Source organism: Acartia tonsa, chromosome 7, assembly GCF_053477335.1.
Source record: "Acartia tonsa isolate MP-2025a chromosome 7, ASM5347733v1, whole genome shotgun sequence".
Taxonomy (NCBI): Eukaryota; Metazoa; Arthropoda; class Copepoda; order Calanoida; family Acartiidae; genus Acartia; species Acartia tonsa.
In genome coordinates, this window is record NC_137266.1 from 9,034,073 (window position 1) to 9,048,565 (window position 14,493).

A 14,493-nucleotide genomic window follows, 5' to 3' on the forward strand; every position below is an offset into this window, starting at 1 on the left:
GGAAGGAAAACCCCTAATACAACTATAAGTAAGAGGTGGCGAGATCTTTGACATTCAGGCAAAATTGTTGCAATATTATTAGAATATAGACGATCCTTTGGGAGTGAACCTTAGTAAGTTATATTCATAATAGCCTTACAGGAATAAGTAGATCGTAGGCTATAAACACATATCCTTAGAGTGAAGTAAGAATTCAACAAGGATTATAAATTGCTGTTTCTTTTCTCGACAACCATAATTTGCTAGGAAAGTCGACTCCTGAGCAAACTAAAGTTAATTTGCGATAGTATATAAGCATACCCAAATTGACTCCGCTGCAAACATTACTTAACTTGATAACCAATTTGAATAGCTAACTAGCTCAAATTGACTCCATAATAAACCTATATAAAAGTTAAGTAGGAGTGTTTCTACAGTTGAGCTTAATTAAGGATAAGGGTGCATTAGCGCACACTTTAGAATATCAATCAAAGCTCGCACGCAAGTATATACGACGTAGAAACAACTATAGGTGAAGCAGATACCACACCCATCTATAGCTAAACACATTTTAAAGCAAAGAATTGTTAGTTTAAACAGATTCTTGACTGTTTTAAACTATACCCATTATTTGTACTCCTCTCGAACTTTCGCTATTTTTATCTTAAAAATAGTACAACATCTCACAGGCATTTAAAGAACTTACAATTAGTTCTAAGACTTTACAACTATTATCATGTCATCTTCCCGCAAGCAAAGCCAGAAGGATGATGAAGCTGATAAGGAAACCACTCCTTGTCGTGGACGCTCGACAACACCTGGTATAAAAACCCCTTCAGCTAATACAGACACTAGAGACTCCGATGCTTATGAGGAAATACAAATATCCAATCTAGAAGAATCAGAACAAATTGGTGAGAGGAACATGAGCCCTGAATTGAATGCGATATCTCTGGCCTCACTATCAACTCAAGCTAACTTACCAGACTCGTGGAAAACTGTTTCCCGTAGGCGGACAAAAGTAGCAGAGCCAGCAGAAGAACTTCTACTCTCACAGAAACTGAACACAATACAACTTGGTAGACCTAACACGAGTGGTTCACTTGAAGTTGGGAGGAATCTCTGCACAAACTGTACAAAGAGTGTAGAACACAAGAGAACCCACAACACCAACACTTCGAAATCTAAAGAGAGAAGAGCTAACTACAGAGACAGACAAATTGCCAAAATAGAGGCCATCTCAAATTATCATAGAAGAAAATCCACCGTTAGAGAAATGGCTACAAAATCACCCAATCCCAAACCTTATCACAGGGATAACAGGGACAGGCAGTTTCAAAGGAATACCAAGCGGGATTATCAGGCTTCTTATAGATTATCACCTGGACGCTACTGTGTAGCATGTGGACAATATTCTCACAACATATCTGATGGATGTAGATTATTATGTGACGATACAGGAAGGTTATACCCAACTGTATTGACATCAGCTTTCTGCACAAACTGTTATAAGACATATGGTAAAGAGTTATACCATTCTCGACACCTATGTCCTGGAAGGCCAGCCATGATGGAATTGTACCATAGTGGTAAGGTGAAACCTAGTGGTGTCTTCAGGCAAACATATGAAGACTGGGCTAAAGCCAATGCTAAGGAATCATCTAAAGATTGTAACCTCAGTGGAATCAAAGCCGCCACAGCGGAAATAATTCCCAATGAGCCTAACGATCAAGTAGGAGACAACATTACACCAGCAAAGGAGGATGAAAGAAAATTGTACCTTCATTGCTCTGGTTGTATGCCAGAAGAAATAGATTGTAAATATGACTATGATGTACGCATGACAGCCTTACTTGACTCAGCAACAGATAAAAACATCATATCAGCCAGGTACTATAGCAAGTTGTTTGGCATAGTAATGAATGAGGATAAAAATCAGTTGGAAGAAAGTCATGAGCTGCCAGTCACATGTGCAGATCACAAGATCCCCGAACCCAGAGAAGTAACTCTCATGATTCGTCCCACATCATTTTCAAGCCGTCATTACCCAATTCTCTTCTCAATTGTAGCTGAAGACCATGAGGATGTCGCACCTATGATAATTGGACTGAATGGTATTAGAAGCCTACAGCTAACATGGACTCCTGTCACAGACAAGTACCGGTTAGCGCCATGTTTGTATTCTATACTTCACCCTGAAGGACCACTGAGCAGTATCTTCTGTTCTGAACTTGAGGTCCAGCTCTGTACAGGAGTAGTTAAAAAGATCAAAGCTAAAGAAACCCAAGTGATAGTAATGAATATCAACCACTTTTTCAACCTGGCACCTGGAACACAAGTGATCCTCAGCGACGATCATATTTCAAACAAAAACGCAGGAATTAAGATCTTACCTGGACAAACACAACTCATTATCAATGATGATGGACAACTCAGTGGCAGAGCTCTAATAATCAACAACTCCAATCACACTATCACCAACACAGTTATCACTGGTTACATAGAGTCCAGCAACCAATCTATTGTCAGAGAGGTAGTCGTTGATTTTGATTTCTCAGGATCATTCATATATGGACTACCTATGCTACCAGAAATAGACGAATCTGATGACGAATTGGATCAACTTGCCATAGCCCGAAACACACCAGCTATTAATTAGATCACTCTAGTTACTAGTAACCAACCCAATAATACTCTTATACCAATCTGAAACACAAAATCAATAATCACATTGATTAACTTATCAAGCTGGTAGATACACTTTAAATCATACAGCTATCGAACAGGGCACTCACATATCATGAGTGATTTTAATCTGATTATCATCTTAATGCTAATAACATTTCTAGTCTCATCTATTCCTGAATACAGTAAACTCGTTGAAAACATAGATGATGCTGTAGAGTTTAGGTTAAGGTGTATGGTCAAGATTGAAAATCTCACACACTAATATTTCAAATCAATATACAAAAAAAAAAACTCGAGTAGTAATATAGCTAATGTTTTATGGCATAGTTCTAGAATCTTCATACATTCACAAGTAGACAGAAAAGTCCTGGACAATCAACAGTGCCAAAATAACACTGGGACTTTACCTAAAGACCATTAGTACTTGTGAAGCAAATCTTACACTAAAATTCAACCTACGACAGACAAGACAAAATTGTATAAAAAAAATATATATAGGACATGACCTGGATAGTACACTCCTCCACCCCAGGAGCCCAGTATACTTAGGGAATATCATTAAACTGATTGAACTATCTAAGACCGAAATCTGAATCGTCGAGCATACGTTTTAAATATTCTGAGAAATACGCACATAAAAGAAAGAAAACTAGCTTAAGAAAATTTCACTTGCTAAAAAAGGGTTGTGACTTTTCCTTGGTTCTAAGTTTACACGCCTATCACAGTATAAATTGAAAGCGAGCATAAAAGTTCTCAAAAGATATCTGGAATTACAGATTATACTGAAATAACACTTTTTATAAGCATATTCACAACAGTATGCCTAGACGAACCAATAGCATACTCGAGCTCACTCATATCCTCAGGTTAAATAAAGTTTTTGTCTCAATACTAGCACAAGGGTGAAACTTAGAGGACATTAATAGAGTTTTGGCAGCCGGACCAACTTTGGTAGATTAACTAGCATATTGACATGCAAAATAACTCTGTCAAATGAAGCTGGTACCACCTCTAGCTTTTATGCAATAGTCTTATTATAAATTGCATTGCCAGAACTCACAAACCACTTTTATCGCCTGATCTAATTTTAGATGATCATACAATACTATATCGTTCCTGGCGATAAGATACCACACTTATCGTTGCATTTGCAAGCTAAGGAAAACAGTATTGGACCACCTGAATTTAAGATTTTTGGTTAGCCTAAAAACCCTATGAATTATAATTCTTAAGTAACCTTGTGGTTAACATTAGGTCTAAGAAAATATTTCGGATACTTAACCTATCAGCCTATAATAATGCCTGAAATATACGCCCAAAACCATATTGCGACAAAAGTATATCTGATTTGTATATAATAGTGATAAAGACAAAACTATTGATTAAGGTCTGTACGAACAAAACTATACTTTTCATGCTTTTATTATGAGAACACAGCAACAGTATATATATTGTGATATGCCACAATTTCACCCATCAATGATTTTATTTAAAGATCTAGTAATTAGGCAAAAGCCATTGCCTACCCTCAAAGAAAATTTCAGTCAAAACAAAATTAAGTTTTTCTTGCATATTGTACTCAGACGTTTTAAAACTTTAAAACTTCATGCGAAACTTCATTCAGAACTATAATATAACCCAAATACCAATGCATCTTGTCGACAAATAAATAACAGGTATATTACATTTCTAACCAAAGTAAGTTTGAACTGTTATATCAACAAACACAATTAATAATAATGCCATAAAATATTTAAGTTATTAACCATATGAGCTAATTATAGCTCATACTATAAGAAGAGAACACTTTTGCTCTTCTTTCCTTAAGCGATATTATATGCTGTACGCAATTTCTGATAAACAGGGACATTTAAAAGTTTAAATAATAAAATTCCCCTAGATCTACTTTAAGAGATACCAAAACATATCAAAACCTGCCTTAGTTGCTAATTAAAGATACAATTACAACTAAAATCACATAAAAATATAAGGTAAACTTACAAAAGGTTCGTGGAATTAATAAAAGCAATACTTTCCACATAAGACCAGTCCTAACATCACACATATCCTCTCACAGTATTAATAAATTGCAAGTTTTCAAAATAAACATGGTTGAAAGGAGATCTGATATAAATACAGACAAGTTAAATACCCTTTCAAAATCAAAGAATTTCAAACCAATTGACTAATATTTCGACACTTTCATAGAGGATACAAAAGAATAATTATAAAATCTTACAATAAACTCATGGACTAAAAGATAATTAACTAAACAAATACGTTTCCGCTTATAATTCCGGCTACAGCAAAATCTGCGACCAGAAATATGTGCACAGTCATCTCTTTATGCACAAATAAGCAGCGGAATGATTACCATTATAACAAAATGCAAATTTAATTAATACAAAACCTATAATTCTGGACACGTACAGAATTCATATCTATAAAAACATTGAACATAAATTATAAGTATCAGATATCAAGAGATATAAATTATTCCAATAACAACTACTTGCATTTCCGTTTACCCTGTAAACTCGGGAACAATATAATAGTATGTTATTCTAATCTGATAACAGAGATATCATAATTTATGTAGAGCCCGGTTCACAAAAGCTTTTTAGAGGTCGACCTTTTTTACCAGTAGGTCAACCGATTTTAGTACAACTGAAATATAACCCAACCTAAATATATTCGTATTTTTTGCTGCAATTACAATGTTTTCATACCCCAAAATAGCAGGAGATTGTAATAATAACCCCATATTATAGATTTACAAATAAAATTACATTGTTTGGCAAAAAAAAAGTTACTCTTTACTAAGTCTCATTTTCCAAATAGTTTTAAAATCTTTATCTTATCTTTCTATCCCTGATCATAATCTGGGCCAAACCATATCAATAGTTGAAGTTTATTAAAAAATTAATAAAAAGCTGTCTTTTAAAAATGTCTTACTTATTTTTAAGTAAAAACAATTTGATTAATTATTTTTATTTGATTTTTTTAAACAAAAAAAATATATATTCAGCTAGCTACTCATTGCTTTGTATTTTTCAAAAAAATCTAGAATTATAAACAAAGAATAATCAGCTGCTATGATTTAAGTACGTAAATACTAAATAGCTTCAAGTTATAATTTTACATCTATCCTATAATAAAGTAACAGGATGTTTTTTGTCTATCTGTACCAAGGAATATTGCTAACCGCTGAACCTATATGGTTCTTCTTTACACAGTAAACTTTCACAGGTCCTGGTGAGGCACAAATAGGCCGAAAGCTTTATTTATTAAATTTTACTTTAAAAGTTAAAAAAAGTGATCATAAAGAGGGGATCATGGAAAGAAAACAAAGTAGCAGGTTTCGTCCTATTTCTAGCCCCTGCTTGGGGCTCTAACCCTATGAGGAAATCATTAACATTTACCTTACTTAACCTATTAAAAGCTACTGTGAAAATACGACGAAACACACTACTTTGTTTTCTTTCCGTGATCCTGAAAGGGATAGTAATTTTGTCAGCAATTTGCACGAATAATTTTGTTTAATTTAAGTTTTTGAAGCTTTTCCATAATTATGGTCGGTCTTGCGACTGTAAAGGATAGCTCTTGTTAATTTAGGCATATTAGATTTGTGTTATAGATTTTTAAATTGGCAGGGTGATTCATGTAGAGGTTAGGTCGATTTAAAAGCGTAAAAACTCTATATTCTTTACCAGAATATCCATACTTCACTTTTAAACATGTAGATAATTAACTTTTTAACATCAAAGTTTTATGTTTATATAATTATTCCATTGTTTTGATTTTTTGAATACTGATTCCTAGGACAACAAAGTACAAAGTTGTAGAGAAGCTTCTCTATAATTAAGTCTTGAAAATGTAAGTAGGTTCTTAAATAGTATATACATTTATATTCTGCTTTTTCAGTTGTAACACTCTACAAGTATTAATGTTCGCTTGTCCTAATCTTTCAGAGCTTCGCTGTTATGAATGTCGTAATCCTTGTTTTCATGTAGTTTTCATTTTTAACCTTTAAAGAAAGAAGTCCACCATGTATAATTTTCCGTTTTAAGTTTCAGAGATAAAAAATGATTTTCATTGAGCCGATCACTTCTCTTTGATTAATAACAGGTAATATTTTCATAATCCTCGACTGTGGCGTTACACGCAGCGCGTCTGTTCGTTTTTGAGAAGGTGATAGGTTAGAATCTCGGCCCCAACCCGCATCATACTTAGACATTTAAAAATTTTTCATATTGTTGTTGTAACAAATAGTTAGATTATAGGGGAAGGCCTTTGCTCAAAGCAGGTGTAACTCATTACCATGCTTAATAAGTACTTGCAGACAAATATATAGTGGCGTGCACAGTGTTGTGCCAGGACTGTGTGCAAAGGAGGGGGTAGATGACTTACCCCACTTCATTTTCAATTTTAGTTTTAAAAAGAAAAGGAAAATTTTTTGGGGGGGAAGGTCAATTTTTGTTAGGAGGGCGGAGAAATCCTTCCTCAAAATAGGTAAAAACCTTCCATGGACCAATTACGAATCTTAATAGTAATGGAGAACCATACAGTGCTACGGACAAAAAAAGCTTTCTTCTTTATATTCTATCCTCCTATTATGTACAGTAATATGCTTTATTTGTCTGAAGCTTAAGATATAAGTACCTACTGAACCGATTGGATTCTCTATTTTATGTAAGCTTTACATAGGTCCTGTAAGGTTTTTGACAATGGTAATTTCCGATTTTACTCTTAGAATGGATTTAAGCTATCTTTCTACACCATTTCTGCCTTTTCAAATACCACTAGATGCCACTAGTATTTTTTAAAGCATTAGGCTTTTTTGTCTATAGTTAAAGATCTCGCTATCTGCTGAACCAATATGGTTCTCCTTTGTAGTGAAGCTTCCTAAGGGTCAAGGGAAGTGCTATAGAGGCTTCTATGAGTGTATCCTTTAGTAATAGGTTGTAATCATTAATGAAAGGTGTAGTTGCTCTTATTGTCCTTAGCTCCTCATATAAAATGTCCTAATGTGAAAATTGACGGACAGACAGACATTTCAAATTTTAGAGTATTTTTGTAACTAAAAAATATTTACTATTTTAGAGGTTCCAGTTAGCCAAGCAGGAAATAAACCCAACGAGATGAAACTCAATGCAGCACACAAGAAAAATCTCTAATGTCGACGTGTAGTAATAAATATAATAAGAATGTGTGTGTGTGTTTTAGCATTTTTTTCTCTACCAAACAAATGAAAAATATTGATACTGCTTTCTTTTAAAAATTTTATAATCTGGCCTAGCACACATCCATCTTATATTTAATACTATTTAATTCAACATAATATTTTGCTAATGATTGCTTATACCGTATCTATGTGATATTTGATCTAATTTGTATTTTTTTGGATAAAAGTATTAATTTTAAATTAGACTTTGATCTACGAGACTTTTGTGTCCATAGATGAAAGAACAAGTATCTTTACTTTCTATATTAAGCAAGAACTCAATTTCTGGTTGCTCTAAAGGCATGTAAATAAAGATGCATGTAACTCAATTGCATTATTATATGCTTATGAAATTATTCCAGATGAGTCATCTTATTTATTAGCATTCATTATAAATGTTAATTTGTTACCTATTCTGTTTGTTTTCTAGTCATCTTTAAATTTTTTGTGCTTCAATACTTCAAATGAACGTTGTCAACCTTGTTTTATCATCAATACATTTTTTGTGAATCAACTTTCATATTCGCAAGCTTTATATTTGATACTATCTGTCATAGAACTATCCCTTATGTTAAATTATTAATTAAAGTTTTTGGCAACAAAATCACATGCAATTTGAAGCATCAACATTTTGAGAGAAAAAAAACAGTTTTTAATGATTCTGTGATAACTGTTACATATTTTACTTAATTTCATCTTTAAATTATGATTTTTCAATTATATTCAAATCTATAATAAAATATAATCATCCCCTCAATCAATACTTTTCATGTATTAACACCATGGCTTCTTTTTAATAATTAGGGTTGGTCCGTACGTCCGTCCGTTGCAGTAAGCTCTTTTCGTTAATTTAAACAGGTTCGAATTGTCCTTTCGATTTCAAACTTTGCATGCTGATTCCTATAATAGTTAGGTACGACATATAAAGTGCAGCAAATCTATAATCTACTAGAAAGTCCGGAAGTCCATTTAAAACAAGCTGATTTTTTTACTTTATTGACAACAAATTTTTGAATGCTGAAATTATCCAATTCGTTTGATTTTTTTAATACTGATTCCTATTACAACAAGGTATAGTGCTATAAGCAAAGCATCTCTATAATCAAGTCCAAAAAACGTCAGTATGTCTTTGAACAGTAACATTTATTTAATCAGTTTTGCAACAAATTTACTTACAATTTTGTATAGACATATGCATTAATATTCAGTCCATTCAGTTCTGACCCTCAACAAGTGTTAATGTTTGTTTGTCCTTCCATTTCCGAGCTTCACTTTAATGGATGTTGTCATCCTTGACCTTGTTATATTTGTTATTAACTTAAATAATTCCATAACAAGGTGTGTGTCTTACATTCCGTGAACTTACAAAGAGGACATTTTTCTTGCTGATTTGCCTTGTATTTGTGTGTTTTAAAACAGTAGTAGAACGCTGAAATTTGGCATGTAGTTGCTCTAATGTGGTACAATATGTAACTGGAGAAACGGCGGAAAAACTACCCCTGATAACTGCTATATCTTAAGGGTTTTATTTCTTTTTCCTGAAATAGAGGAGATGCACGAACAAGAAAGTTAATCTAAGGACTAGGATTATATCTGAGGGACTTTTTAAATATGGGTATGACACATAACTGAGAGTCGGAAATTGAATATCTCCTTCCTGGCGGGCAGGATGCCAGCAAACCTGGCATGGTCATTCAGGTAAAAATTTCAATCTTTGCATGGTAACTCCTGTAGTAGTTAGGTACGATTTAGAAAGTGTAGCAACTCTATAATCATTACCAGAATGGCCGTACATCCATTTAAAACATGTTGTTTTCTTTACTTTTTAATAACTTAATGTTCTAATTATCCCATTGATCTTATTTTTTGAAAAATAACTCCTGAAACAACAAAGCAGAATAGTATAAGCAAAGCAACTCTATAATAACGTCCTAATATTGTATGTATGCCCATAAACATTATCCTGTATCAAGTAGTTTTTATAACCAATTTTCTTACAATTTTGCTTCGACTCTTATACCTTTATATTCTGATTATTCAGTTTTGACAGTCTACAAGTGTTAATGTACATTTGTCCAACTGCTTCAGAGCTTTACTTTTATGGATGTTGTCATCCTTGCTTATTCAAAAAGTTTACATTTCATTTGTGTCACAGCAGTTTGAATTCAATAAAACATTTGACATTTTAAAATTATTAGCATAAAACCGCAGGAGATGGCTGTTTACGATGGCAACAGCGGTCTCGCTGCCATATCTTTACAGTTCTACACTATATCCGATAAAAGCAAGTACCATGCATAATTTTAGCGTTTTAACCTTGTCTCATAACTTTAATCTTGCTGGCAAAATGGTCTTTTTAACTTTTTTTTTTTTCCATCAGATTTTTATATTGATGAGGAATAGAATAAAATAATTAGACACTTTTAAATGCAAGTATGTCCGTATAAAGGATAATCAATAAAGAAGTTCTTAGGCAAGTTAAAGTTATGAAATTCAAACTTGGCTTGATGATTCCTGTAACAAAGGCTTGTGAAAATGATATCTGTAACATGCAAAATTTAGCCTGTATATAAACTGTACATTTCTTGAAAGTCTGAATATCCATTGAAACTTATTTCTCGTATTCATTCGAATCCGGTGGATAGGAACCGGTTCTCATCCATACGAAAAAACTATGTCTAGCATCGTATTATATCCAGTTTTCTACGAATATAGAAATGTACAATCATAAGATTAAAACCAGTTTTTTTAGCCGTTGCCTTCGGCACCTCGGGGCTAAAAAAACTAGTTTTAATCTTATAATTGTACATTCTATATCCGCGGAAAGCTGTTTATAATTCGATACGAGAAATAACTATTAAGTTATTCTTCTATTTACCTTGATTTTCGGACAATCAAAAAAATTAGACACTGCGTAATATTTTATTCAAATAGCAGCTACACTCTAGCATTTAGTGGATTATATATGCTATAAGGGGGGGGGGGGTGTAGTTTACCTTCAGCTTAAGTTTTTTTCCAAGGGCGATTTACACTACTCCTGAACATTCCCAGTATCTAATTAGCGAATCCTTTGGAAGAGACAGACAAACATCCCATTGGTCTTATATCAGAATGACTAGCAGATGCATGCTGAGCATCAAAAGCAACAGAAATATTCCAACACAACTTAATGGTTCAGTGGTTAGGTATCGAGATCTTAATAATCAAACAAAAACTGATTTCTTTAAATAATAGGATAATTATTCATTATTAGTGTATATATACACTTAGAGGCACATGAGAGGGGGGGGGGGGTTAGAATTCAACCCCATTTCTTATTTTATTTTTTTAAAAGTTTTATAAATTTAGAACGGGGGAGGTATTGGTACCCTCTACAAAAATAGCAAAAAACCTTCCACAACCAAAGATATGTAACACTGTAAAGAAGTATAGTATCAGTTCAGTGTTTAGAGGGATCCATTTGAACAGACTTACAGAGATCCTGTCACATTTCAATAAGTTTAAAAGAATGACATTTTTAACTTTACTACACCTAAAGGGTAGTTCCACTACATGATTTTAACGAAAAGTTCAAAATTATCTTATTTTTTTTTAAATTTCAGCGGAAACTCTTTCTATTAATACCTACCCATTTATCACATTTATGATGTCTTACCTCAATCCTCCCACATTATATTTTATGTGTAACCCTTATTTATCCCTGCAGCGTCCTGTCCTTAGGTGATACTACTCTTACATGGATCTTCTATCCTAATCTTTAAAAAGTATAAGAACAAGGATGACAACATCCATAAGTAGTGAAGCTCACAACTTATGGATGGATATCCGGAAAAAATGAACTAAAAAGCAGTTTCATAAAAAAACATAAAACCTTGTAAGATAAATAACATTAAAATATATGAATCGATCTAGCACTTTAAACTTTGTGGGGGATATGTAGATTGTAAATTTATTTAATCCCTGAAGATATCAGCCTTCCATCTCGAATATGGTTAAAAAATATCATGAAAACTTAAAAATCTAGGAATAGAACTAGCACCCTAACCAATAGGCAAATATCACTAAAACTTGATAACAGTTTGCAGGATAATAAAGTATTCAATCCATGAAAAATTCAGCCATCTGTCTAAAATAGGAGTTGAGAAAATCATGAAAACTTAAAAATGTAGGAATCGATCTAGCACCCCAATTTATTGTCGAATCTTAATGAAACTTAGTGAAAATATGAAAAATGGTATCTTATTAAATCCCTAAAAATATCAGGTGTTTATCTTTGATAGGAGACGAGAAAATCCCCAGATAGAGAGATGGACGGACATTTTGAATTATAGAGTATCTTTTCTACTAATTAAAAACGTTTTCAAATATATAAGTATATCAAAAGCGATCGGAGAAAACCCGCAACAATTAAAAATGTGTAACGATTTTAAAAAGTGTTTTCTTAAGTCTAGTTTGTATGTTAAAAAGATACTATTAAAAAGCAACAAAGCCAAATAATACAATATAAATATAGAGATTAATACACTAGTCCCTGTTTTAGTTGGCTTAATAACTTTGGGGACTTTTACTAAATTTTGATTCATTGGTTTATTAAACGTACATATGGAATTAAAGAGTAGCTTCACACACTTAACCATTGAATTAATAAAAAATATAGAAATATCTTATTTTATTTTGTTACAAATCATTTAGGTATAATTTAGAAATCTTAAAATCTTAATATTTAAATGATTTTTTTCTTCCATACGGCTAAACAACGTCATTGTTTCCTGAAAAAAAACAATACTTAATTAAATAGTAGATTCTAAGTCTAACCATTTCTTTTAGTAGCGAAGGTACTGCAAAATTCATTTTATCTGTCATATGGCCACTACTTCTTTAGAAAACTAGCGGGTATGCTTATAAAAGACACACTTTAAGAAAGGAGGGGACATTTCTACAATAAAAGGAAGTTTTTCTAACTTAATGGTTTTTTTAATAGCCTTCAATCCAAAATACGATTTTCTCTTATCCGTGTATTGTCCCTTTTTGATAGTTTTAAAAAATACCTATTCATTTTAACATTTGTTCATTTCTCATGAGCAACCTCTCCGTATAAAGTTATATAGGATTTAGGATAATCAATATCTGCATGTAGATATTCTGAATAACTTAAACTGTGAAGAGACTGTAATATTTAAGACCTTTAAATAAGAGAGTTGATTCTTATCATTGAAAGGTAAGCTGCGTATATTTACCTTGATATATATAGGATGTAGTTGGCAGAGAAATTCTTCGTTGTTTTATTTCGTTGGTGAAAGGTGTTGTTGTATTGACGTGCTTCAAGTCAGTCTGCTTTCCATTAACCTAAATTTTTAAAAATCATAAACAACACTGTGAATAATCCTTATATCAGTAACAGGATGTCTGTCTGTCTATCAATCCTAATAATTTCACTTTACATGGAAGCTTTATAAATGTCTTGTGTAAGATTTGACTATTATTCTCGCCTCGCCATGATGCTAGGGGCGAAGTAACTATCAAACTTATGAATCCCTCTTCATAAATATATCACTGTACTAAAATCCAGTTTATATATCCACGACCATGGCTAAAAACGTTACGCATCCGCTCGTCATCAGGGAGGTGATAGGGTCGAATCTCAGCTTAACACCGCGTCATAACTAAAGATGTTAAAAATGGTTCCTATTGCTGTATAATTAAAACTTTGTAATTGCTGAACTGAACTATTTATAACAGATACCATTAATCCAACAACAAAAAGCTTTTTACTTCTTTATTTGCGTCGGATTTAAGTTTTCTAAATAATTTTTAACAAGTGGGTTCTATTGTAGTTTAAATGAAAAATAATGTAATACCTGATTTTTGTTAGTAAAACAGCGTAGAAAACCAATCCGCCGTCACTCAAAAAAAATTGCATCCCATCTTTAGTAAGATCTGAAAGGATCCAAACTATTAAGAATATTGACGAAACAAAACAGGGATATAACACCCAAATATAAATTATTATGCCTTATTCATTACGCAATATATATCTTTAACGTTAATAGTTGGTGGTAATTGGAATTATGGGTCACTTCATACACACACACACACACACACACACACACACTTGCAAGTGCGTAACCTTTTCATTCCAAAACAACGTCTTCTCCGCCTGCCTCGCTTGATTTCGATTAACTTTAAGCAAACGTTTATATTGTAATATTAAAAAAATTCACAAATAAAATTCAATATGATAATGCATTTATGTAACATACGTATTGCAACAATGTATTATTTTTATAAAGATTACGAAAAATTGTTTGTTATTGTCTGGCCATTTTGTTTTTTGGTTGGACTTATTTTTTATTATCAGCTGTAGCTTAGGCTATTAAATTGAGAGATGTTTCTTCAACATTACACAATTTTTATAAAAAATATAATAACACAAATATTTAATTTTCATTTCAATAATTAATTATATTATAGGTACTGTAAGATTGTAAATGTCATTTTAAAAATTTGCTAGAAAAATTAAATATAATTTAAAATATTTTTGGGGATTATAAGAACGTCAGCCTAAATTTGTAAAAGACCTAACCTCCAGCTGTTTTTTCAGG

General features: G+C 32.5%; 1 protein-coding gene and 2 long non-coding RNA genes across 10 annotated transcripts in view; 2 read left to right on the forward strand and 1 right to left on the reverse strand.

Annotated features, from left to right (window-relative positions):
- Nucleotides 1-14,493, forward strand: part of LOC145324784 (uncharacterized) — a 138,800-nt gene that overhangs the window by 54,248 nt on the left and 70,059 nt on the right. The window lies entirely within an intron of this gene.
- On the forward strand, nucleotides 6,735-8,648 carry LOC145324107 (uncharacterized). Its single transcript, XR_013881185.1, has 2 exons — nucleotides 6,735-6,795; nucleotides 7,771-8,648. It is a non-coding gene; the product is annotated as an uncharacterized LOC145324107 (long non-coding RNA).
- Nucleotides 12,546-13,855, reverse strand: LOC145324108 (uncharacterized). Its single transcript, XR_013881186.1, has 3 exons — nucleotides 13,750-13,855; nucleotides 13,129-13,237; nucleotides 12,546-12,660 (listed from the first exon to the last, which is right to left on the reverse strand). It is a non-coding gene; the product is annotated as an uncharacterized LOC145324108 (long non-coding RNA).